The sequence below is a fragment of the Grampus griseus genome, assembly GCF_964374135.1.
Source record: "Grampus griseus genome assembly, chromosome: 16".
Lineage (NCBI taxonomy): Eukaryota > Metazoa > Chordata > Mammalia > Artiodactyla > Delphinidae > Grampus > Grampus griseus.
Genome location: NC_139010.1, coordinates 56,632,794 through 56,656,893, shown reverse-complemented (window position 1 = coordinate 56,656,893; position 24,100 = coordinate 56,632,794). Strand labels below are relative to the sequence as shown.

Below are 24,100 nucleotides of genomic sequence, written 5' to 3'. Positions count from 1 at the left end.
GGGGTCACTGAACTTTGTGGCCTGATGTCGAGCGTCTTGAAAACCATTGTTTCATGTATTTGGTCTGTTTGTTTTTTTGTTTCAGGTGGAAGGGTAAATCCAATCCCTGTTACTCCATCTTAGATGGAAGCAAACTCCTCAGTATATTTATGAGGACACCAGGACTCAGGGCTAAGCCCCTTGCCCAAGGCAAGGTAGCCACTAAGTGGCCAGGTGGGACTCCAGCCAGATCTCTAGACACCAGGCCTGGTGTTCTCCTCCCTGCTTCATTGCTTCTGCAGGAACCACCCTGAGAAAGCAGAAAGAGTTAACGGCAGAAGACAGCAGACTTTGCCACCACTGCAAAAAAGCTGCTCACAGCATTGTCATCAGCTTTAGAAGCCAGAGTGATGATTATTTTGCAGAAAGTTACCCATTAAATAGCAACTTTCAGCATCTTTCAAGCCTCACCTTAAATGCTCGCTCTGCATCTTCAGAAGCCGCTGTGGCACAGTTTTTGTGTGTTTACTGTCTGTCTGCCAAGGATGCTGGGAGAAGTTCCCCACAATATGATGTGTCTGATTGAGCTGTCTCCCCCACTACCCTTCCGTAAGTATTTTCTGGTTGAATCCAATAACCTAACTGGTGGAATTACAGCAACTCTGGTATGTGCCTGCGTGCATGTGTGAATGCATGCATGTGTATGTGTGTATGTGTGTGTGTGTGTGTGTGTTGATTTTGAGGCAAGAAGCGGGGGGTCCCCTCTTTTTATCACACTACTTGACTTGCTTTAGGTCCAGGGACCTATTTAGCTTAAAGGTGAGGGACTGAGAGAGAAGAAACTTTCCTTAAAATCACTTGGGGCACCTAGCTTAGACAAGACTCTGCCCAGACTCTGATGGGAGAGAAGAAGCCAGAAGAGCCTTCACTCCTCCCCACCCTCTGTCCTGTGGCAGAGAGGAGCTGGGGGCTCAGTTCTTTGCCAAGCCTCCTCCCCACGCCCCCAGCCGACCCCAGAAATGCTTTGTTTAAGAAACGAGTCTGGGGGCTTCCCTGGTGGCGCAGTGGTTGAGAGTCCGCCTGCTGATGCAGGGGATACGGGTTCGTGCCCCGGTCCGGGAAGATCCCACATGCCGCGGAGCTGCTAGGCCGGTGAGCCATGGCTGCTGAGCCTGCGCGTCTGGAGCCTGTGCTCCGCAACAGGAGAGGCCACAACAGTGAGAGGCCGGCGTACCGCAAAAAAAAAAAAAAAAAGAAATGAGTCTGAAAGCAGCAGCACTGACTTCCATTCCCGCCGGCTGCCGGTCACATATCCATTTCATTCGAGGCACTGCCATCCCACAGCGGTGGGACCCGGACGAGTGGTTAACATGGCCAAGACTCAGGTTCCTCACCTGTAAACTGAGCCTGAGAATATCCACCTCCCAGGGCTGGTTGTTAAATAAAAACACGATGTGTCTGGCACAGACTGGGAACTGGGCTTTCTTTCCACTCTCCTCATGTCCCGTCTGCTTTGTTCTAAGTGTTCTTGTACTACCCTTAGAAGTCTGTGTCGAGACTGGTGGTCTGTTGCTCACAATGAAAACCCATGAAAGGAAAACCAGTGAACAGCACCCACCCTGCACGGTCTAGATCAGAGGTTCTCACGCTTCACTGCACACTAGAATCCCCTGGGGAGCTTCTAAAAACCCCAAGAGCAGGCTGCACCCCAAATCAATTAAATCAGAATCTCTGAGGATGGGGATCAGACATCAGGATGTTGTAAAGCTCGCAGGGGTTTCCAACGTACAGCCAAGGTTGAGAATGCATGGTCTTGTCCGAGAGACAAGAATGTTCTCGATGTCCTGCTCTCCCATCCTTTGCCTGCGATCCGAGCACATCTCAGGGGCTCCCTGAGGCGCAGTGACCAGGAGTGCAGGAAAGGGACTAGGGGAAGGTGAGTGAGACAACATTTAAGGAGGCTCTCACTCTTAGGTCCCTGCAAGAGTGGGGTGACCACCTCTCGCATTTCGTCTCCTAGACACCACACCCTTAGGGAGGCACCACCCTCCACTTGCAAGATCCAGAGAACAAGGCCTCCTTACTCACTTCCTGCAGCCTAGCCCCACCCCGGCCACCCCAGCCTACACCTCCCCACCCCGCAGTTGAAGGCGCCAAAGGAAAAGTAATCCAAGGGCCCCGTCCTGCCTCCCCAACTCAGGAAAGCATCTCTCTTTGAACAAATCGCCAAATCCTCCTCCTTCCCTGCCCAGGGCCATGGTTCCAGTCCCCTGGCCAGAGCCCAGCAACTGTCAGGCCACCTGGCCGAGAAGGTGAAGGGGAGACAAGGTGGCCCTTACCTGCCAGCCAGCCACTGTCCCTCTCCCTAGAGTAGGCCCCCTGCCCAGCTGACAGTTCAAAGATTCAGGGAAATGACGAGGCTTGGCAAAAGCAAGCATGACCTTTCTTCCAGGTGCAGGGGCAGGGGCAGGGGCAGGAAGGCTGGGGAAGACACTTCTCATGCCCTTAGCCTGGTGAGGGCCTCAGCTGTGCCGAGAAGGGGTAGAGGTGTTCAGACTAACACTCCATCAGGTGGCTGGAAGGTGGAGTGGGGTCCCCAGCTGTGCCCTGGAAAACATGATTTGTCTGGTCCCACTGCCCTATAAGCCCCAGCCTCCTCTTCCTTTTGGTTCTCAAATTTGGGTGACCTCAACAATTACCTGGAAACTTCCCTCCAGCTTCTGCTGCAGTAGGTCCACGTTTTGAACCTGCACCCTTAGGTAATTCTGATCCAGGTGTCCAAACTTTAAGCACCACTTCCATGGGTATTTGTGCCGTCAGCTTAGCATCTGATCTCCCACTCATCTCCCTGCCCCCCAGCACACACTGTAAATCCTCTCCCGGGAAAGGATCTGATGAAATCACTCACCCTGAGGAGTGGGATACAGAGAAGACTTGGAGGGGGACACGCGCTCCCAGGAGATCAAGACGCATTGCCCTCCTCTGTGAAGCCTGCACTAACTCCTCCTGTCGAAATTAGATGTCTACAGGAGCCAGGCAGGGAAGTGGTGAGAGAAGAGGACAAAAAGGCACAGTACCGTAGGGAGTGGTGGGGACTTCAGCACACTGGCGCCAGCATGCCCATCTGGGAGGGTGCAGAGGGGAGCAGCCACTTCCCAGCCCACCAGCTGTAGGTATGCAAACCATGGTTGCCAGATCTTCTGATTTGTTGAAAGAAGCCAGAAATCAGGTTTTCCAATTTTTAAACTATGGGGGCCGAAGCAAGCATGTCTGAGGGTCAAATCTGGATGGAAGTGGGCCAGCCGTTTGCAGCCTGGTCTAGAGAGTGAGCTCCTTGGGTTGAGAGACCTTGTGTTCACCCCTGTGCCCTCGGTGCTAGCTCACTGCCCAGCATACCTAGGGGGTTCCCAGCAAATGCTGTTACAGGAGCAAATAAGTGAAGGCAAGATGGGACAGGCAGGTCAAAAGGGACTTCCTGCCCCATCACACCTAAGGTCAGCCGTGCTGGCCAGCAGGGGTGGGGCCTGTCTGAGAGCCCCTTCCCGGCTCCCTGGCAGAGGAATCCTGGGCTGATGTCTAATTCACTCACACCTGGTAATTCACTCACATCCAGCACCCCTGGATGTTCCATGAGCATCCCCTGTGGTGCAGACCTCTCTTGGGTCTCCAGTTTTATCCACTCCCCCGCTAAAGCCCCCCAGCCTCTCACGCCTCCTGCAAGGACCTGGACCCAGCTTGTCCCCAGCTTGTCTTCACTTCAGGCCACTCCTCAGAAATCTTTGCCCAGGAGTTCCAGCCCCCAGCCCAGGCCCAGCTCCTCTGAGAGCAATGGCAAGAGCGGACAAAGCCTCACAGCTGCCCCTGGGAGAAGCAAGAGGGAGAAAAAGCCCAGCCTGCGGGTCCCTGGAAGTATCCACATGTCCTGGACACCCCCTGACAGGGGAGGCATGTCTGAGGGCTCTGCCCATCTCAGCAGATGAAATCAGAATGTCAGGAGTGACGTGCCAGAAGGGAGGAGCTCTGCCCATCAGGAAGAGGGGCTGACGGGCTGCCTAAAACTGATCAGAAAAAGGAAAATAGAAGAGAAGGTATTGCAAGAACTATGTGAGATACAGGGTATACGGTGCCACTTCATAGGAAGTTCAAGAAGAGTTACTAAGTGATGTGAGGACAAGCTGCGTTGATGAAGCAGCAGGTGGGGAGTAAGGCAGGGTGGGGTACTGATGGCGAGGGGACGAGGAAGCCTTCTGAAGTGATGGAAATGTTCTGTATCTTGCTCTGGATGGTATTTACACAGGTGTATACATACAGAAAAACACATAACCTACATAGTACATTTAAAGATTTGTGGACTTTGGACTTCCCTGGTGGCGCAGTTAAGAATTAACGGTTAAGAATCCGCCTACCAATGCAGGGGACACGGGTTTGAGCCCTGGTCTGGGAAGATCCCACATGCCGCGAAGCAACTAAGCTCGTGCGCCACAACTACTGAGCCTGCGCTCTAGAGCCCATGCGCTGCAACTACTGAAGCCTGCGCGCCTGGAGCCCGTGCTCCGCAACAAGAGATGCCACCGCAAAATGAAAAACTTGCGCACCGCAACGAAGACCCAACACAGCTAAAAACATTAAAAATATATATAGGGCTTCCCTGGTGGCGCAGTGGTTGAGAGTCAGCCTGCCCATGCAGGGGACGTGGGTTTGTGCCCCGGTCCGGGAGGATCCCACATGCCGCGGCGTGGGCCGTGGCCGCTGGGGCTGCGCGTCCGGAGTCTGTGCTCTGCGGCGGGAGAGGCCACAGCAGCTGGAGGCCCGCGTACGGCAAAAAAAAAAAAAAAAATATATATATATATATATAAAGGTTTGTGGACTTTACTGCATATAAATTTTACCTCAACAATAAAAGAAAAAAGCAATGGAAGAAAAGAGGGGAAAAGCCTCTCACAGATACCCACAAATCAAGAAGCTGGAGACTGGCACCAGCTCTTTGGGACAAGCTTAAAAAGAGGCAAGAAGGCCAACGAGGTGTAAGAGCCTTGCTCCCAAATGAGCCATGGAACTGATTTCTAAGTTAGTCAGCCAGCAGGTGGCCAATTTCAAGTGCAAATACGTAATTGAAAATGTGCTCATGGTGAAGGCAAGAAGTGACTGCAGCTTTAGAGTACCACAGCCTTCTCCCTTTCAAGTCCTTTGGCTTCAGTTGTCCCAGTTCATCCTCACCGCAACCCTGGGGGTGGCTGTTAGGTCTCAGACTTAGAGTGGAACAAACAGAGGCCCCGGGAAGTTCAAGGACTTGCCCAAGGTCACATTGGCCATGCCAAGACTCAAATCTTGGCAGGAGTTACCAGGTCTGTGCCCTTGCTTCTGCACATGCCCCTCCTAGACCATGCTGCATTTGAAAGCAATGCAGACGTGTGGATTCTCTGTCTATAACAATAGCCAATTAGAGATAGTCACTGTACCCAAACTTAATTTGGGGAATAATTGTGTGGGAGAGCTAATTAATGATCAGCTTTTTCTTAAGAAAAATCTCTGTTCTCAAGAGTCAGCAGTCCTGAGATGTGTTGAGGTGAGAGCTATCTCTGTCTTGCTCAGGCCTGGCAAAGAGTGCAATTCTATGAGATTTGTTGAAAGAGGACATCTCTTCCCTTTGACAGATTTAATAACAAACCCCAATGGAGGTGTTCCATTCTTTCTCCTCAGACAGGCAGGGGGTGGACCAGACAGTTTGAGCCAGTAGGTTGATGGTGACACGGGAAATTAGAAAGACTGGAGGATACTGTTAGTGTTACCCTAAAGCCATCTGCCCCTTCTCCTCACCACAGACCCTGGTTTTTTTCTAGCCCCAGGAGATGAATCATGATTAGGCTAAAGCCAACACAGTAATTTCATTTGCTTTTCCTAGATTCTCACTTTCCCGGTTTCCTTTGTAGTCAGGATACCATTCTAGCCAATGAGACATAAAGACAAATCTGCTGAAAGGCTTCTTGCTTCCTGATTAAAGAGTTAGAAACTACCCCTTAATGGGAGAAACTACCCCTTCCTCCTCCTTCCTGCCAGGAATGTGCTTGTGTGAGGACATGATGGCTGGAGCTGTGGCAGCCATCTTGCCATCAAAAGGTAATAAGCTTAAGAAAAGCAAGCACAGTGAATATGGCTGAACAGAGAGATCAATAGCGCCTGGTCCTTGCTGACATTTTTGAGCTGCTCATCAACTCTGGATCAGACTTCATTTTTTTTTTAAGGTTTCAGTATTTTATTCAAGTTTTATTTTAAGTGATGTTAATTACAGCATTTGAAGGGGAGGAACTAATTCCACACAAAATGGAAGACTCTAAAATGTACCCATTAAACTGCTAAAAAATAAACTGAGTGGCGAGAGTACAAGAGAAGTTCAATTCAGATTCTGAGTGTTGTCACCATGTGATTACAGTCACACAGACTCCTCCCAGCTTGCACCTGGAGCTCTTAGAAGCTATTTCATACTCTGGTGCAAGGGCAAAAAAAAACACAACATGAGAAAAAACACAATTAAGTCCTGAATTATTGGCTTCATCACATCCACCTTCTCCACCCCAAAATGGCACAGAAGAAACAGCTACCACACCCAGCAGACTACTTTTGGTGTAAAAGAGGTGACGGATTGGGGTGGGAAAAGTCCCTGCCTAAAAAAGTCCCTTTCAGATGAGTTTGTGTACACCATCCAACAGCCTCTCCTCAATCAGGATAGGAAACCAAGGTTCAATTCTCAGGAAGTCACAATTTCATTCATTTACTCAATACGAATTTACAAATTACAAAATGCCTGCAAATTATCAACTTCCACTTGCAGCCATTTCTAGGTAAAAAAGGAGCCTGACATCTCTAGAGGGGCCAGCAAGCTCCCCCTCAAGTCTACAGCTGAAAGGACCTTTTTTGAAATTGGGTTTCTTCTGTACCTCTGAAAGGGTAACACCCTACAGCTGAATCATCTTTAACCTGGAAGTCTAGCATGATATTTAGCGATACTTGCATCCCAGACATACAACATTAAAAGGTACACTAAATTCTGAAGGTAGCTATGCTGAAAAATAGTTTAATATTAAACGATTGTACAGTATTCATTTATGCTTGAAACTCCAGTCCTAGACCAAGCTTGTGGCCACCAGCGTTGACATTCTTGCCATCCAGCAGAGCTGACAGTGTCAGTTTGATACCTGGCTTTAGGGTCTGAGTACCCTAACCCTATGAGGCTGGAGTTGTTCACTTTAGCCAAGAAGCAGGCGTCAGGGTCGATCTGGAAATTGGCTGCTATTCTGAAGCGAGTGTTACTGTCTCCCGCTGTCCAGGCTAGATTAACAGCAGTCTCCAACTTCTTGTTCACCTTCTGATAAATGGAGCCACCAAACTCTGTCCCATCATTTATATTAGTGTGAAGCTGGAACTCATCGGTCTTGTAGCCAACTGCAAAATTGCTCTGGGTCACTCAAGACTTTGCAGTCTCAAAATTCATCTGGTAGCCAGCCAGCCAGCCCTCATAACCCAGCACCAGAGCACCCCGGATGGAAGGGCCGGCAATGTCGAAATCCACACCACAGCCCAGGTTGATATGTTCCCGCTTGTACCCTGTCTTGATTTTAGCTTTTTTTTTTCCCAGTGTTTGGAGAGAAGGATGAATTGAAGGTCAGCTTCAGGCCACGTGCAAACTGATCTTCCACAGTAATCTCCATGCCTAGTGTGTTGTTAGTGTTCCATTTCTCCGTAAACGTCAGACCATATTCGGTCCATCTGTACTTGGTTTCCAGACTGTCCGTCACTTTGGTGGTCTCGGTGTCGGCTGAACCTGAGCTTGTAAATTCCAGTCCATTCTCAGATTTTGTTTTCAAATCAAGTTTTGTTAAGCCAAACCCATAGCCCTTGGTGAAGACATCCCTGGCAGATTTGCCAAGATCAGCATACGTGAGAGGCACAGCCATCTTCTGCACCCCTCTTTGCAGGTTGCACACCTTGGCAAACGCTGTTTTCTGTCCTAATGGCCGGACATCTAGGAATCATGCTCCATGAGTTGTGAATCCTCCAGGAAGAAATCCAGACTTCATATTGAGATAATTCAGTGTCATAATGACTTAGCCACAGTCTGTTTAGGTCTTTTGTTACACGTAACCTATCTGACACAAAGGGCAGAGGCAGACAGACACCAGTTGCAGAATTCAAGTCACATGGATGAGACCTGATAAGAAGCAGGGGCAGGCCAGACAAGGACCTGGAAGGCAGCAAGAAGCAAAGCTCAATGGCATCACCAGGCCAAGGAACAATTTCTTGGCGTTTCCTGGGCTACGTGGCCTACCATCAACAGAAGCCTGAACCTGCTACACCGGCCCATGGCTTTGATGGTACCCCAGGTGTCTCTCATCGGTGATTACCCAAAGCTAGTGCAGGAAGAACTGTCGCCTTTCACAACCACAGAGTTACAGGGGTCTGGGGTTTTGACATATTGTAACCTTGGACAGAGGAAAGAAGCTGACCTTCTCTCTTTTTAATTCAGTTCAAAACTAAAAAACAGCTAGACTCATTGCAACTGTAGTCCATGCATTAATTAATAGGGCAGCTATGGAAGTTCTTTGTATTCTTTCCTAATGGTTAGTTATTGTAAACTTTTTCTACTATAAATGACCTGTTAAAGTCAGGAAGTAAGCTGCAAAATCCACATGAATTGAAGATCAGACATGAGGCTTCAGATACATTTCTCACTGTGGCGGACTCAAACAGTGTTCACACTCCTCTGTTGTCAGGGGTACTCTGGGGGAGAAGTTGGAGGCTCACAGCAACCTGTGAGCCAGTTCATCAGCAGGGAGGCTTTATCCTCAGGGCAGCCAACTGGGGCAGGTCAGAAGGGATACCTCCAGATCTGCAAGACAGGGACTTCCCTGGTGGTCCAGTGGGTAAGAGTCCGTGCTCCCGATGCAGGGGGCCCGGGTTCAGTCCCTGGTCAGGGAACTAGATCCCACATGCACGCCACAACCAAGAACCGGTACAGCCCAAATTAATTAATTAATTAAAATTAAATTAAGAAAAAACATTAATAGATCTGCAAGACAAAGGAGTCCAAATTCATGGCCAGAAAAAAGCCACAGGCCTGGAGACCAATTCAGGATCTGTGTGAAGGGGGAAATCTGGGCTCAGGGGAAGAGCCGAGCCCTGAAATCCAGACCATGGAGAACAAAGGCACAGCACAAGCAAAAAGAAATAGAAGCGTCCCCGAAGAAAGAGCTGCTTTGCCGGCAAGTTTCTTCTTCATCCCCACCTGCGGCAGGGGAGCCCAGACCTGCAGAGGGAGGAAAGCGCTTTGGCTGGTTCAGAACTGGTGGCAGGAGTGTGGCTGCAACCAGGGTTCTGACAGTGACTCATGCCTCAGGAATAGTCATCACAATGGCTTTCACTTGGGGGCCTGCCGTGGGCCACACACAGTGCTAAGTGTCTTTTCAAATCCTCACAAAACCCCATGATTTAGGCCCTATTATCATCCCCACTTAAGAGCTGAGAAACTGAGGCCGAGAGAGGTAAAGTCACTCTTGGTCTCTAAAGTCTCCCTGCTGGTGAGCCGTAGAGGCAGGTTTCAAAGCCCAAGTTCGGACTCACCTCTGTAATCTCGTCTACCCACTCGCCACCTTCCCGCCTCCTTCTCCATGAACTCTTCCCAAACCTGGCAGTTCCCACCAATCCTGTCCTTCTTTCCCACATTGCAGTGCCTGTAACAGCCTGCTTGGTGCTCAGTTACTTATTGCTGCCATACGGTGACCAAACGTTCCCTGAGTGTGCTCCCTGCCCTGTCCCCCCAGTAGCCCTGTAAGCTCTTTAGGGACCATAACAACTAGGAATGCTGCTAGCTGCAAGTAACAGAATGCCCAGCTAAAGTAGCTCCCATAATAAGGTCACTTATTATCTCATACAAGAGTTAGCCTGGAGGCAAGCGTCTTCCAGATCATGTTAATTTAGTGGCTGGACAAAAACAGGGCTTTGGGTCAGCTTCCCTGGTATTCTCTCTCTTTTTTTTTTTTTTTTTAAGATTTATTTATTTATTTATTTAGGTTTTGGCTGTGTTGGGTCTTCATTGCTGTGCATGCGCTTTCTGTAGTTGCGAGCAGGGGCCGCTCTTCATTGCTGTGTGCAGGCTTCTCATTGTGGTGGCTTCTCTTGTTGCAGAGCGTGGGCTCTAGGTGTGCAGGCTTCAGTAGTTGTGGCACGTGGGCTCAGGAGTTGTGGCTCGCGGGCTCTAGAGTGCAGGCTCCATAGTTGTGGCGCACGGGCTTAGTTGCTCCGCGACATGTGGGATCTTCCCAGAACAGGGCTCGAACCTGTGTCCCCTGCATTGACAGGCAGATTCTTAACCACTGTGCCACCAGGGAAGTCCCTCTCTTTTTTTTAGCTGCATTGGGTCTTCATTGCTGCGTGCGGGCTTTCTCTAGTTGCGGCGAGTGAGGGCTACTCTTTGTTGCCGTGCACAGGCTTCTCATTGCGGTGGCTTGTCTTGTTGTGGAGCATGGGCTCTAGACGCGCAGGCTTCAGTAGTTGCAGCAGTCGGGCTCAGTAGTTGTGGCTCGCGGCTTAGTTGCTCCACAGCATGTGGGATCTTCCCAGACCAGGGTTCGAACCCGTGTCCCCTGAATTGGCAGGCAGACTCTTAACCACTGCACCCCCAGGGAAGTCCCCCTGGTATTCTCTTGACTTTATCCACATGGTCATAAGAGGCCTGCAACAGTGACAAGCAGTCCATGCTCACACCATATCATCCAAAGACAGGAAGTGACCCTTGCATCCCTTGTCTGGAGAGCCATTAAAATGTTCCCTGGTGCTCCCCCGTGATATTGTGATTTACAGCAAAAAATATATATTTGGTCTTCATCCCTGTTCCTGGCACAGAGCTCATTATACCCTCAGAATTTCCTAAATGATAAGAGCCATAAGGTGAAAAGAGAATCTTTTGTTATTCATAACAAGGTCCTTTCAACCACACCTGAATTTATGTGAATTTTTGGAAAACCCCTAGATCAGCAACCACAGGATGGGGGCTGGTTGCCAAGGGGAAGCAATTATGTGATTAGAGATGTGGAACTTTCAGTCCCCGCACTCAGCCTCCTGGGAGGGGAGAGGAGCTGGGGACTGAGTTCAATCGCCCGTGGCTGATGGTTTAATCAATCACGTCTATGTGATGAGGCCTCCATTTAAAAATGTCCTAACTGAAGGGGCTCAGAGAACTTCTAGGTGGTGAACATGTAGAGGTGCTCGGAGGGTGGCACACCCAGAGGGCGTCCCTTCCCCGACACCTCGCCCTATGCTTCTCTTCCACCTGGCTGTTCTTGAGTTGTATCCTTTTATATTAAACTGGTGATCTCATAAGTAAACTTTTCCTGAGTTCTGTGAGCCATTCTAGGCAATTAATTGAACTCAAGGAGAGAGTCATGGGAACCTGCAACTTATAGAGAGTGAGTTAGAAGCACAGGTAACAACCTGGACTTGCAGTTGGTGTCCGAAGTTGGGGCTGGGAGGAGAGGGACACTCTCATGGGACTGAGCCCTTAACCTGTGGAATCTGACGCTAACTCCAGGTAGATAGTATCAGAACTGAACTGAATTGGACAACACCCAGCTGGTGTCACAGAATTGCTTGGTGTAGGAAAAGCCCTCACATATTGGGCGACCAGAAGCATCAGAAGTGAAGTATTAAGAGCAGAGAGTTTCTCCCTTTACATCCCCCCACACACGCTTCTCCTGATGTCTCATTGGCCAGCATTGTATCCCACACCCAGACCTAAGACAACCGCTAGCAAGAAGACTGGAATGATCATGACTGCTTTAGACCTGGCCCTGAGTGCACCTGGGGGGCCCCCACACACACCTTGACAGTGTCTGACATAACTGTGGTCTGGAGCTCTCCTCACTTTTAAAACCTCTCTGGGTGATGCTAACATTCTGTCAGGGGTAAGAATGGCTGGTTTGGGATTATTAACATTTGGCCTTTGGGGCTGGGGAAGGGGTCATGAAGCACATGGCCGCCCAGTACCTGAACCAAATCTGAGTCAGGCTGCAAGGAAGGGGTTTGACTGTGAGTAAACAGCTGTAGGTCTGACACAGGGGCCTCTCCTTCTAGGCACGTGATAGGTGCTCAGTAAGCACTGGGTGTATTGAACAGTATCCGTCACTCCCAGAGATGGTTTGAAATACCCTCCTCCACCCAACAGTAGCAATTTCAGTTATCTTATAGTTATTTCAAGTTTGGAAATGTATTTCCTTTGACATAATATATATTTGTCCATAAATATATAAATGTATATAAAATATATATAATACATAATGTTGTATAACGTGTGAGCAGTGTCAAGCTCTAAGAATAGTTTCAATAATTATATTAACCAGCGTTTCTCTGGGCGGCTTCCTAAGTGCCCATCATCCCCTGTGTTAAGCAGCGGAGGTTCTGATACAGGCATGATGATTGTGTGGGAAGGCAGGCTTGGGCATAATGATGAAGAATGCAGGCTCTCGGGTCATAGCGCAGCTCTACCACTTGCTGCTGTGTGATTTAGGCAGATCCCTCCATTTCCCCATCTGTAAAATGGGGATCGTAACAGAGCTCTGGTTTTTGGTGTTCTAGTTGCCCTTGGGTTCAAATCCTAGTTCTGGCACAAACTAGTCATGTAACCTTAGGAAAGTTTCTTGCCCTCTTTGGGCCTATATTTCCTCACCTGTGAAATGGGGATAATAAAGGCAAACTTATCAGGATGTTGGGAAGAGAAAATGAGAATACAGAGAAAGTTCAGAGCACACAGTCATCATTCAAGAGAGCACGCAGGAGAGCAGCGTGTCTAGAGATCACAATAAAGACTGGTCCAAGGGACTTCCCTGGTGGCACAGTGGATAAGACTCTGCGCTCCCAATGCAGGGGGCCCAGGTTTGATCCCTGGTCAGGGAACTAGATCCCACATGCCGCAACTAAGAGTTGGAATGCCGCAACTAAGGAGCTGGCAAGCCGCAACTAAGGAGACCGCCTGTAGCAACTAAGACCCCACACAACCAAATAAATAAATAAATAAATAAGAAAGACTGGTCCAAAACACCAAGGATCTTGACATGACAGCAGCCTTCAGATGTCTGAAGAGAGGCATCTGGGAGAAGCATTCAGCTTGCTTGGTGTGATCCAGAGGGTGGAAATCCCAGAGAGGGAGATGCAGCTTTAAGGAAGAAAGATTCACCCTCTCCACCAGGAACAGCAGCCTCGAGGGTAGTAACTCAGGAGACCCGGCAGTACCAGGCAGAGGCCAGCTGAGCCAAGGTCCCACTGTCTCTGGGTGCTAAATGCATGAAATCCAATCAAGGAAACCTAGCCCCAGCTCCCCAGAATGTTAAGGAGCATTTCTCTTACATGCATAAGAACAACTTGGGGGGGCATGTCCAAAAAGCTGACCGAGACCCCACCCTGGAGATTCCAGTTCAGTAGATCTGAGGAGATTCTGCATTCCAGCAGGATGATGCAGGCTCCAAGGACCAAACTTGAGGACACCTGGCCCAAACTTCCACCTGCTGCTGTCTCAGAGCCCCAAGGTGGGGCCAAGCCCACAGTTAAAATCACTGTATCCAAAGGAGAACTTTATGCTGAGAAAGATAGGCACAGAGAACCTGGCGCCGTGACAGTACTGAGCGAGAAAACAAAACAGGTGCTAATGCATTCTGGTCCTAAATCAGGAGGTGTGGCACACAGGCGCCTAGGGAGGAGACAAGTTATTCAATGTGATCGCTAGAAAGGTCGGGGATAAGATAGCATATCAGGGTGCACTCCAAAAGGCACCCACCCAGCCAGCCCTTGGCTGGAGACTTGGGGGAGACCATGACCACGGAAGAGTGGAAGGGAAGAGTGGCAGGACCCAACTGTAGGGGGTCCTGTGAAAGGCTCCCCTAGAGTTGCTCGCTGCTGGGGACCCTGAAAATGAGGCTACAAATGCAGAGTCTACACCCTCTGGCACAGCACTCAAAGTCCCTCAGTGGCCCCAGCCTAGCCTACAGGTACCTTTTCTTCTGAGTGGCTCCTCCTGGAGCTGATTTATTTGCAAAAAATGGGGAATTCTGTTCCCCAGTTCTGTTCCGCTGTGTGCTCCAGCAAATCCCACTCAGCATTCAAGACCCCAGCCAATATCTCTTCTCATGTGAAGCCTTTCCCAGCGACCTGGACACACAGGCACACAGCAATCTTTCCTCCCACCTCTGGGCCCCCCATCACCATGCTGCACTCTAGAGCAGAACTGAATGCATGCCCATATAGCCTCATGAGGGCAGGGAGCTTTGTCTGTTTTGCTCACTGGTGTGTCCCCAGCGCCTAGGACAGTAGCCAGCATGTAAGAGATGCAGTGTAAACATTTGTTGAATGAATGAATGAACTTTGCAAGACAGAAGCTGCCAGCCACTTCCACCAAGTGAACCAGCAAATCGCCCCTGGACCAATATTCTCAGTGGAGGGCAGAGTCCCAGGAGACCCTCTTGCTTATGCAACGCTGAGGCAAGTAGACATTCATTGCCCAGAACTTCCCACAACCGGCCAAAGACCACTGCTCCCAATCTCCCTTGGTATGCAGAAGTGAGTACTGAGGAACGGGGGGCTAAATTTGCAAAGGGCCACAAAAGTCTCCGGCGCAAGCCCTGCACCCTCAAAGAGGGATGTTGTGGGAAGCTCTCCGGTGAAGAGGTTTGATGTTGGCTGAGAGCAACTTGCTAGAAAACACAGCACGGTCTCCAAAGGGTGGGGGCCTGTGCATGCCCTGCATCTACTCCTAATGCTGGGCTCTGACGTCAAAAAAGGGGCACAGCTTGGGGCTGAAGCTGACTCCTTCTTAGGACCCAGCCCCTCGGGCACTGAGTGAACCTGAACTGAAAGAATTAAAACTTCGGGAGCTCAAGAATGAGCAGCCCCAAACTCCCCGAGAGCCAGGCCACAGCATCCCTCAGCAATCAGGTGAGGAAGTGCAGGACCATCCGGGACTGGGGCCGACAGTTAAAACCCTGAAAGCTGGGGCCCATGAGTGGACAGGTCACCCTCTCCAGACGTCTTCCCATGTAGCACTTCAAGGCTCGACCGAACACATTGGACTGAGTAAGCACCATGGAATCTTGGATATTTTAGGAGGCCTCACTAGGGACACACCAGCAAATGGATTTTTTTCCATGATTAATTGGAAAAATAAGAGCCGTGATTGCATTTTGGAAAGCTGGTAATTTAGCACCCATTCAAACCATTGTTTTAAATTATTTACATACACAACACGTATTTGGTGAAGATGAGGAGAAACTGATTCTCTCTTATAAAACTTGAATATCTTTCTTTAGGTTCAAAACAATGGATTTATTGCATGCATTTATTATAGGCAATTTTCTAAACCAGACAGCTTCCTGGGAAGCATAGACACCGTTTAAAATTTGGATGCTAAAATAAATCACTTGTTCCTGATAAACAGTACTGTGCTGGCATTAATCAGCTTCAGGGTCACAACTGACTGCAGCTGGTAACTGCAGTGACCTGCAGAGGGTGGAACTCGGAGCGGTGGGATGATTTACTGTATGTACAATCAGCACATACTCTTGGGAAAGGAAAAAAACAAACTGCAGAAGTAGGTCAGCAGGGGTGAGGGGGAATTTGGTTTTGCTTTGCTTTTTTATTTCCACTGAGCACATCTCTTCAGTCTGAGCCAAACCAGTTAATTTAGGCCAGGGGTCGGCAAACTTCTTCTGTAAAGGGCCAGACAGTAAATATTTTAGGCTATGCAAGCCAAGAGGCAAAATTGAACAACTGTCAGCTAAAGGGCTACATGGTCTTTTTTCACATTTATATTTAAAACTGTGAAACCTATTCTTAGCTCTCTTAGCTCTTATATAAGACCAGGTGGTGGGCTGGATTTGGTCTGTGGGCCATCGTTTGCCAAGTCCTGATTTAAGTTCCCAGGCCCTAGATGTCTGTCTTACAAAAGTGATGTTTTGGTTTCTTTACTGGCAATTTCATAGCTGATAACCCCTCAGAACAATTCTAAATAAAATAATGATACTACCCGATGTTTGCAGAGCACTCTACAACTTCTTCCCCATCTTTGTAAATGACACCATCACCAGGAGTCGTTCTTAATTCTATCCCTGCCTTTCCTTCCTACTATCAGCAAGTTCTGATGGTCTGGCTCCAAAACATATCTCAAAACCAACCACTGGACTCCAACAGATACTTGCACACCTGTGTGTGTTGCAGCATTCTTCACAATAGACAAAAGGTGGAAATGATCCAGATACCCACCAACAGATGAATGAATGAACAAAATGCATACTATCCATAGGATGGAATATTATTTAACTGTAAAAAGGAATGAAGTTCTAATACAAGCTACAATGTGGATGAGCCTTGAAGACATTATGCTAACTGAAATAAGCCAGATGCAAAACGACAACTAATATATGATTCTACTTATATGAATTATCCGAGAACAGTCAAATACATAGAAACAAAGTAAAATAGAGGTTACCAGAGACTGGGACAGGGGGAGGAAGGGGGAGTTATTATTTAATGGGTACAGAGTCTCTGTTTGAAATGATGAGAATGTTCTGGAACTGGATGGTGGTGATGGTTGCACAACATTGGGAATGTATATAATACCACTGAGTTGTACACTTAAAAATGGTTAAAATAATAAAATTTAAGTGTATTTTACCACAATTTTCTAAATTAAAAAAAACGTAAACACCCACCAGAGTCATATCCCCTGCCACCACCTTAACCCAAGTGACCATGATTTTTGGCTTCTTAACTAGCCTCCCGGTGTCCCCTCTTGTCCCCTACACGGCATTCTCCACAGAACCACAGAAATCAGGTAACTACTCTCTTACTTAAAACTCTCCAGTGGGGCTTCCCTGGTGGTGCTGTGGTTAAGAATCCACCTGCTAATACAGGAGACACGCGTTCGAGCCCTGGTCCGGGAAGATCCCACATGCCACAGAGCAACTAAGCCTGTGCACCACAACTACTGAGCCTGCACTCGAGAGCCCGTGCACCACAGCTACTGAGCCCACATGTCACAGCTACTGAAGCCCACGCGCCCTAGAGCCCGTGCTCCGCAACAAGAGAAGCCACTGCAATGAGAAGCCCGCGCACCACAACAAAGAGTAGCCTCCCACTCGCCGCAACTAGAGAAAGCCTGCACGCAGCAATGAAGACCCAACACAGCCATAAATAAATAAATAAATAAATAATTTTTAAAGATCTCCAGTGGTGTCTACCCATATGCTCCTGGAAGTGTGGGCAACAGACCAGCCACATCAGCATCTCTGGAGAGCTCGTTTGAGATGCAGAACCTCAGGCCCAGCCCAGACCATCCTATGCCCGTGTGTGACAGAGAAGCACCTGTGCAGCAGACCACGCCCCACCTCAAGCCCCAGCTCTCCTTCCTGCCTCCAGTCTTGGGTCGGAGAAACTCATTCCTATACCAGACTCCTTTTCTAGTCTCCCTTGCAGCTAAGAACCATTCTGATTAGTCAGAAGTAAGCAAAATCATGGGACTTCCCTGGCGGTCCTGTGGTTAGGACTTAGCCTTCCAGTGTAAGGGGTGCGGGTTTCGATCCCTCATCAGGGAGCTAAGATCCCACGTGCCCGGTAGCCAAAAAGCCAAAACATAAAAAAAAAAAAACCAGAAGCAATATTGTAACAAATTCAATAAAGACTAAAAAAAAAAAAAGGCCCACATTAAAAGAAAAGAAGTAGTAAGCAGAATCTGCCTTGTATGTAGATGTGATGCCTGGAGTGGCCGCAGCCACTTACAACGAGTGGGCACAGGTTGAAGAGTGGCAGAATGTCAGCCCAACATCATCAAGCCATTGAACTGTATCAACAGCCAGCCGGGTTCCCATTACCGTGAGAGTAAAATCCAAGCTCCCTGCCAGTGCCCACAGGGCTCCCACAGCCAGCCTCTGCCTGACCTCCGGCTCCCCTCACACTGCTCCCCCCTCCACTTACGGCGCTCCAGCCACCAGCCAGAACTTCCTCGCCACCCCTCATGGGTGACATTTTTTTTTTTGCACCCCATGTAGGGCTGGTGGAAAATGGGGGTTAACCAGTGCTATTGCCATAGAAGGGTTGAACTACTATGTGGTTTTTGAAACCACGTGCATAAATCATTTTGATAAAAGTTAATTTCTAAAAGGTGAAAACAAATTCACTGCCCAGGAACATCATTTTACAGCATCTTTTCTTTTCATTCCATGATTGGCTTACATTTGTACACTAGTAGGGTTGTTTTTTATTTTTTATTTTTCTCTTTTCCAAAAAGCAGGCATGGAAATGGTACTTTTTAAATTTTTTAATTAATTATCCATTTTATACATATTAGTGTATACATGTCAATCTCAAGCTCCCAATTCATCCCACCACCACCACCGCTTTCCCCCCTTGGTATCCCTACGTTTGTTCTCTACATCCGTGTCTCTATTTCTTCCTTGCAAACTGCTTCATCTGTACCATTTTTCTAGATTCCACATATACGTGTTAATATACGATGTTTGTTTTTCTCTTTCTGACTTACTTCACTCTGTATGACAGTCTCTAGGTCCACCCACATCTCTGCAAATGACCCAATTTCGTTCCTTTTTATGGCTGAGTAATATTCCATTGTATATATGTACCACATCTTCTTTATCCATTCGTCTGTCAATGGGCATTTAGGTTGCTTCCATGACCTAGCTATTGTAAATAGTGCTGCAATGAACATTGGGCTGCATGTGTCTTTTTGAATTATGGTTTTCTCAGGGTATATGCCCAGTAGTGGGATTGCTGTGTCACATGGTAATTCTATTTTTAGCTTTTTAAGGAAACTCCATACTGTTCTCCATAGTGGCTGTATCAATTTACATTCCCACCAACAGTGCAAGATGGTTCCCTTTTCTCCACACCCTCAGCTTTTGCTGTTTGTAGATTTTCTGATGATGCCCATTCTAACTGGTGTGAGGTAATACCTCATTGTAGTTTTGATTTGCACTTCTCTAATAATTACTGATGTTGAGCATCTTTTCCTGTGCTTCTTGGCCATCTGTATGTCTTCTTTGGAGAAATGTCTATTAAGGTCTTCTGCCCACTTTTTAGATTGGGTTGTTTGTTTTTTTAATATTGAGCTGCATGAGCTGTTTATATATTTTGGAGATTAATCCTGAGTCCGTTTATTTGTTTGCAAATATTTTCTCCCATTCTGAGGTTTGTCTTTTCGTCTTGTTTGTAGTCTCCTTTGCTGTGCAAAAGCTTTTAAGTTTCAGTAGGTCCCATTTGTTTATTTTTGGTTTTATTTCCATTACTGTAGGAGGTGGATCAAAAAAGATCTTGCTGGGCTTCCCTGGTGGTGCAGTGGTTGAGAGTCCACCTGCCGATGCAGGGGACACGGGTTCGTGCCCGGTCCGGGAAGATCCCACATGCCATGGAGCGGCTGGGCCCGTGGGCCATGGCTGCTGAGCCTGCGTGTCTGGAGCCTGTGCTCTGCAACGGGAGAAGCCACAACAGTGAGAGGCCCGTGTACCGCAAAAAAGAAAAAAAAAAAAAAAAAAACCAAAGATCTTGCTGTGATTTATGTCAAAGAGTATTCTTCCTCTTTTCCTCTAAGAGTTTTATAGTGTCCGGTTTTACATTTAGGTCTCTAATCCATTTTGAGTTTACTTTTATGTATGGTGTTAGGGAGTGTTCTAATTTCATTCTTTTACATGTAGCTGTCCAGTTTTCCCAGCACCACTTATTGAAGAGACTGTCTTTTATCCATTGTATATCCTTGTCTCCTTTGTTATAGATTAGTTGACCATAGGTGCGTGGGTTTGTCTCTGGGTTTTCTATCTTGTTCCATTGATCTATGTTTCTGTTTTTGTGCCAGTACCATATTGTCTTGATTACTGTAGCTTTGTAGTATAGTTTGAAGTCAGGGAGTCTGATTCCTCCAGCTCCTTTTTTTTCCCTCAAGATTCCTTTGGCTATTCATGGTCTTTTGTGTCTCCATACAAATTTTAAGATTTTTTGTTCTAGTTCTGTAAAAAATGCCATTGGTAAATTGATAGGGATTGCATTGAATCTGTAGATTGCTTTGGGTAGTATAGTCATTTTCACAATATTGATTCTTCCAATCCAAGAACATGGTATATCTCTCCATCTGTTGGCATCATCTTTAATTTCTTTCATCAGTGTCTTATAGTTTTCTGAGTACAGGTCTTTTACCTCCTTAGGTAGGTTTATTCCTAGGTATTTTATTATTTTTGTTGCAGTGGTGAACAGGATTGTTCCCTTAATTTCTCTTTCTGATCTTTCGTTGTTAGTTATAGGAATGCAAGAGATTTCTGTGCATTAATTTTGTACCCTGCAACTTTACCAAATTCATTGATTAGCTCTAGCAGTTTTCTGGTGGGATCTTTAGGATTCTCTATGTATAATATCATGTCATCTGCAAACAGTGACAGTTTTACTTCTTTTCTAATTTGTATTCCTTTTATTTCTTTTTCTTCTCTGATTGCCGTGGCCAGGACTTCCAAAACTATGTTGAATAATAGTGGTGAGAGTGGACATCCTTGTCTTGTTCCTGATCTTAGAGGAAATGCTTTCAGTTTTTCACCATTGAGAATGATGTTTGCTGTGGGTTTGTCATATATGGCCTTTATTATGTTGAGGTAGCTTCCCTCTATGCCCATTTTCTGGAGAATTTTTATCATAAATGGGTGTTGAATTTTGTCAAAAACTTTTTCGGCATCTATTGCATATATTGAAGAATCCTTGCAATCCTGGGATAAATCCCACTTGATCATGGTGTATGATCCTTTTAATGTGTTCTTGGATTCCGTTTGCTAATATTTTGTTGAGGATTTTTGCATCTATATTCATCAGTGATATTGGTCTGTAATTTTCTTTTTTTGTATTGAGATTTTTCTTGTTTCTTGAGGTAGGATTATATTGCTATAAACTTCCCCCTTAGAACTGTTTTTGCTGCAACCCATAGGTTTTGGATCATCATGTTTTCATTGTCATTTGTCTCTAGGTACTTTTTGGTTTCCTCTTTGATTTCTTCAGTGATCTCTGGTTATTTAGTAATGTATTGTTTAATAACATTCTTTACGTGGTTGGTTATTTACATCAACGGGCTCCAACTCCACGGGTCACCTGTTCAGATGGCCCCTCTCTACCAACACATCTGAAGTAGAGTGAATCCCATCACCTGTCTTAAAATTCATGGCACCGAGCACTACGAGAAATCAGCATACTTGTTCATTCATTGACTGGTTTGTTATGTCTCCCTACCCCACCCCCATTTTAGAGTTTAGATCCCACGAGGGGAACCAAGGCAGGACCTCGCATGTTCTGCTTACTGTTGTATCTCTGGTCCCTAGAAGGGTGCCCAGCACCAGACTGGGGCTCAATAAATCATCGCTGATTGAATAATGAGTGAACTTACGATATTTGTCACATCCCTCATTCAATTAGTTCTAACCACTACCCTGTGACATAATCAGTATAAAAGTGTCTAAAACCATTTTACTGATGAGCAAAAGGAAATCCAGAGAGACAAAGTGTTTCCCAGCTAATAAGTGGCATCTTCGTCCAGTGTGTAACCCATCAAGTTGACACAACGGAAAGCAGTCCAAGCCTCTGCTTTACCTCCTACATGACCTTGAACTAGTCACTTAGGCCTTCACAGTGCAGTTTCCTCTTTGAAAACAAAACTGACAGTACTTTCCTCATAAGACTAGAGGGTTAAAGGAGACAGTCAGAGATAGCACATGGCACGATGCCTGGCACATAGGAAGCACTAAAAACACTAAAGCACTAAAAATAGTTATTCTCCTTGCTAGTGTATATTCATTATTCATGGACCTCTATAACAATAGTGCCGTAGTTATTATGTTAGCTCAGGGATACTGAATGCCACACCCAGGACCGCGCTCGCGTGGGTCCTGACCTCACACCCACACATCTGCCTCAAGCCCCGTGGCCCCCAGCACAGTCCTCACGCCCCTCTCCACACCTCAGGGCCGCTGAACAGAGGGCAGGCAGGATGGCGAGCTGTAGAGCAGGGGAGAGGTGCTCCGAGCGGTGGCTCTGTTGGCCTCCCGTGTGCTTTCAGGACCCAGCCCTGCCTGCCCCCCTCCAAGACCCACTCCATTCATACCCGCACCTTCCCTAGCAACAAGCAACTCGGGTCCTGAACTGCTGGCTAACTCAAGGGAGCCCTTCGTGGGCCCCTCTACACCTCCCTGCCTGTGGCCTGGGCAGTTCCAACTCCCAGCACAGGTTCTGAGATGAGGCTGAAGGCAGTGCTCTAAGGCTGCATGCAAGCCTGCGTCTGCATCTCTGTCTGCACGGAAGCAGGTGGCCCTCTGAGCTCCAGAACTGTGCTGGGCACAGCCGAGGGCAGCTGGGGGCTCAGTGGAGCCCAGCTTGGCTCTGCTTGCTGTGTGGCCTCAGCTGGTCCACTCCCCACTCCCTCTGGGGAGCATGTCTCTTCACCACGGGGTGATGGAGCACATGAAGTTTGGCTGACTCTGGAACCTCAGGCAAGTTGCTTAAAACCTGGAAGCCATATTCTGTGCATCAGAATCTCCTGGCCAGGAATTAAGAGAGAGGTGGGGCTCCACCCAGAAGAGCAAGGACTACCACTTACTGAGTACCTACCGTATGCCAGGCACTCTTCTCCATGTTCTACCCATATTGTCTTATTTAAGCCTGATGGCAACCTTGTGAGGTACGAACTATTATTATTTCCATTTTGCAGATGAGGGAACAAACAAGAAAAAAAGCTTTCATCCAAAGTCACACAATTTTTTAAATTTATTTTTTATTTACTTATTTTTTGGTCGCACCACACAGCATGCGGGATCTTAGCTCCCCGACCAGGGATCGAACCTGTGCCCCCTGCAGTGGAAGCACAGAGCCCTAACCACCACAACGCCAGGGAAGTCCCCCAAAGTCACACAGTTAAATAAATGTGGGAACCAGGTTTGAATCTAGGCAGCATGACTCTGGAGCCTCACACGTCCTCCCCTGGCTCCATCAGATCTCACTGGTTTGAGCACCCCATGGTCCACCTAATTGCCACCCCTCACAGGGATCTCGGGCAGGAAAGGGCTGAGAGCCTGTGGTAGAGGAGGCAGCGCCCTTGGGCTTGGATCAGCCCTGCCAGATGTAGCATCTGCTGCCCCAAAGGTCAGACAGGCCCCCCTTATGAGGTCCCGCCAATGGACATGGGAGCCACTAATGAGGCCATCATGACAGATGGAGGCCAGCATGCCAGCTTCCCCGGAGATGGCTCTCCCTCCAGGGGCACGGCAAAGGGCCTTAGGAGGGGCAGTGGGCCCCTGGTGGGACCAGGTGTTCTGGGTTCCTGCCATTCCTTGGAAAGTTCTGTCCTGGCTCCTTCCTTCCTCTGTCCTTTCTCGTCCTCTGACCACCTGGAGGCCAGTGACCTTGGCTCTAGCTGCATAATGATTCCTTTCTCCTCCCAACGCTGGGGAGAACTAAAGAAGCGGACATTTGCATCTTCATCCTCTCCCCTCCACTTGCCCACGTGACACATGAAGTTACTATATCACTTCATAGAAGTGACATCGAATCATAGAATCACAGGCTCTCACAGAATGCCACTCTTAGGACTTTAGAATCGTCTTGTCCAAGGGTTTTCAACAGGGATTAGTATTATTCCCAAGGGGCAGTTAGAAAAGAGCAGGGTTGTTTTGGTGGTCACAGTGCCTGGGGGTACTACTGGCACTTAGGCATGGCCCAGAGATGTTAATTGCCCTGTACTGCGTTAGAACAGTTCTGCACAGTGAAGAATCACACCACCCAAAATGCCAATAGTGCCCCAACCATCACCACCAATTTTTACAGAAGAGGACACTGAAGTTCAACAAGGAAAAGTGATTCCTTCAAGGTCACTGTGGCAGAAACTGCCAATGGCCTACCAATTTCCCTTTTCCTCGTATTCCTTAGAAAAAGAACCTTACAAACAGCTGAGTGCCACCCAGCTCAGAGATTCCGTGTCCCCACTTCCCCAGCAGCTCTGTGCAAGCTGTATGCCAGGTCCAGTCCAGGGAGTTTAGCGGGTGTGTTGTACGGGACT

General features: G+C 47.8%; 1 pseudogene across 1 annotated transcript; it reads right to left on the bottom strand.

Moving 5' to 3' along the window:
- Positions 1 to 6,283: 6,283 nt before the first annotated feature.
- Positions 6,284 to 7,932, bottom strand: LOC309834482 (non-selective voltage-gated ion channel VDAC1-like; annotated as a pseudogene). Its single transcript has one exon. The product of its transcript is annotated as a non-selective voltage-gated ion channel VDAC1-like (transcript).
- Positions 7,933 to 24,100: the final 16,168 nt, after the last annotated feature.